Source organism: Bufo bufo, chromosome 3 (assembly GCF_905171765.1).
Source record: "Bufo bufo chromosome 3, aBufBuf1.1, whole genome shotgun sequence".
Lineage (NCBI taxonomy): Eukaryota > Metazoa > Chordata > Amphibia > Anura > Bufonidae > Bufo > Bufo bufo.
Genome location: NC_053391.1, coordinates 310,715,856 through 310,719,735, shown reverse-complemented (window position 1 = coordinate 310,719,735; position 3,880 = coordinate 310,715,856).

The window sequence follows — 3,880 nt, the reverse complement described above, 5'->3', positions numbered from 1 at the left end:
GTATGTGTTCATTCTATTATACAATACACACTATCCAGAGAGCACCGGGAATTCACTATACACCTGTATATGCGGAGTATGTGTTCATTCCACTATACACTATCCAGAGAGCACCGGGAATTCTCTATACACCTGTATATGCGGAGTATGTGTTCATTCCACTATACACTACACACTACCCAGAGAGTACAGGGAATTCTCTATACACCTGTATATGCAGAGTATGTGTTCATTCCACTATACACTACCCAGAGAGCATCGGGAATTCTCTATAGACCTGTATATGCCGAGTATGTGTTCATTCTATTATACACTACACACTATCCAGAGAGCACCGGGAATTCACTATACACCTGTATATGCGGAGTATGTGTTCATTCCACTATACACTACACACTATCCAGAGAGAACATGGAATTCTCTATACACCTGTATATGCAGAGTATGTGTTCATTCTATTATACACTACACACTATCCAGAGAGCACCGGGAATTCTCTATACACCTGTATATGCGGAGTATGTGTTCATTCCACTATACACTACACACTATCCAGAGAGCACCGGGAATTCTCTATACACCTGTATATGCGGAGTATGTGTTCATTCCACTATACACTACAAACTATCCAGAGAGCACCGGGAATTCTCTATACACCTGTATATGCGGAGTATGTGTTCATTCCACTATATAGTACACACTATCCAGAGAGCACCGGGAATTCTCTATACACCTGTATATGCGGAGTATGTGTTCATTCCACTACACACTATCCAGAGAGCACCGGGAATTCTCTATACACCTGTATATGCGGAGTATGTGTTCATTCCACTATACACTACACACTATCCAGAGAGCACCGGGAATTCTCTATAAACCTGTATATGCGGAGTATGTGTTCATTCCACTACACACTATCCAGAGAGCATCGGGAATTCACTATACACCTGTATATGCGGAGTATGTGTTCATTCCACTATACACTACACACTATCCAGAGAGCACCGGGAATTCTCTATACATCTGTATATGCGGAGTATGTGTTCATTCAACTATACACTACACACTATCCAGAGAGAACAGGGAATTCTCTATACACCTGTATATGTGGAGTATGTGTTCATTCTACTATACACTACACACTATCCAGAGAGGACCGGGAATTCTCTATACACCTGTATATGAGAAGTATGTGTTCATTCCACTATACACTACACACTATCCAGAGAGCACCGGGAATTCTCTATACACCTGTATATGCCGAGTATGTGTTCATTCCACTATACACTACACACTATCCAGAGAGCACCGGGAATTCACTATACACCTGTATATGCGGAGTATGTGTTCATTCCACTATACACTACACACTATCCAGAGAGGACCGGGAATTCTCTATACACCTGTATATGTCGAGTATGTGTTCATTCCACTATACACTACACACTATCCAGAGAGGACTGGGAATTCTCTATACACCTGTATATGCGGAGTATGTGTTCTTTCCACTATAAACTACACACTATCCAGAGAGCACCAGGAATTCTCTATACACCTGTATATGCGTAGTATGTGTTCTTTCCACTATAAACTACACACTATCCAGAGAGCACCGGGAATTCTCTAAACACCTGTATATGCGGAGTATGTGTTCATTCCACTATAAATTATCCAGAGAGCACCGGGAATTCTCTATACACCTGTATATGCGGAATATGTCTTCATTCCACTATACACTACACACTATTCAGAGAGCACCGGGAATTCATTATACACCTGTATATGCGGAGTATGTGTTCATTCCACTATACACTACACACTATCCAGAGAGAACAGGGAATTCTCTATACACCTGTATATGTGGAGTATGTGTTCATTCTACTATACACTACACACTATCCAGAGAGGACCGGGAATTCTCTATACACCTGTATATGAGGAGTATGTGTTCATTCCCCTATACACTACACACTATCCAGAGAGCACCGGGAATTCTCTATACACCTGTATATGCCGAGTATGTGTTCATTCCACTATACACTACACACTATCCAGAGAGCACCGGGAATTCACTATACACCTGTATATGCGGAGTATGTGTTCATTCCACTATACACTACACACTATCCAGAGAGGACCGGGAATTCTCTATACACCTGTATATGTCGAGTATGTGTTCATTCCACTATACACTACACACTATCCAGAGAGCACTGGGAATTCTCTATACACCTGTATATGCGGAGTATGTGTTCATTCCACTACACACTATCCAGAGAGCACCGGGAATTCTCTATACACCTGTATATGCGGAGTATGTGTTCTTTCCACTATAAACTACACACTATCTAGAGAGCACCGTGAATTCACTATACACCTGTATATGCGGAGTATGTGTTCATTCCACTATACACTACACACTATCCAGAGAGCACCGGGAATTCTCTATACACCTGTATATGCGGAGTATGTGTTCATTCCACTATAAACTATCCAGAGAGCATCGGGAATTCTCTATACACCTGTATATGCGGAGTATGTGTTCATTCCACTACACACTACACACTATCCAGAGAGGACCGGGAATTCACTATACACCTGTATATGCAGAGTATGTGTTCATTCCACTATACACTACACACTATCCAGAGAGAACAGGGAATTCTCTATACACCTGTATATGCCGAGTATGTGTTCCTTCCACTACACCCTATCCAGAGAGCACCGGGAATTCTCTATACACCTGCATATGCGGAGTATGTGTTCATTCCACTATACACTACACACTATCCAGAGAGCACCGGGAATTCTCTATACACCTGTATATGCAGAGTATGTGTTCATTCCACTATACACTACACACTATCCAGAGAGGACCGGGAATTCTCTATACACCTGTATATGCGGAGTATGTGTTCATTCTACTATACACTACACCCTATCCAGAGAGGACCGGGAATTCTCTATACACCTGTATATGAGGAGTATGTGTTCATTCCACTATACACTACACACTATCCAGAGAGCACCGGGAATTCACTATACACCTGTATATGCCGAGTATGTGTTCATTTCACTATACCCTACCCAGAGAGCATCGGGAATTCTCTATAGACCTGTATATGCCGAGTATGTGTTCATTCTATTATACAATACACACTATCCAGAGAGCACCGGGAATTCACTATACACCTGTATATGCGGAGTATGTGTTCATTCCACTATACACTATCCAGAGAGCACCGGGAATTCTCTATACACCTGTATATGCGGAGTATGTGTTCATTCCACTATACACTACACACTACCCAGAGAGTACAGGGAATTCTCTATACACCTGTATATGCAGAGTATGTGTTCATTCCACTATACACTACCCAGAGAGCATCGGGAATTCTCTATAGACCTGTATATGCCGAGTATGTGTTCATTCTATTATACACTACACACTATCCAGAGAGCACCGGGAATTCACTATACACCTGTATATGCGGAGTATGTGTTCATTCCACTATACACTACACACTATCCAGAGAGAACAGGGAATTCTCTATACACCTGTATATGCAGAGTATGTGTTCATTCTATTATACACTACACACTATCCAGAGAGCACCGGGAATTCTCTATACACCTGTATATGCGGAGTATGTGTTCATTCCACTATACACTACACACTATCCAGAGAGCACCGGGAATTCTCTATACACCTGTATATGCGGAGTATGTGTTCATTCCACTATACACTACAAACTATCCAGAGAGCACCGGGAATTCTCTATACACCTGTATATGCGGAGTATGTGTTCATTCCACTATATAGTACACACTATCCAGAGAGCACCGGGAATTCTCTATACACCTGTATATGCGGAGTATG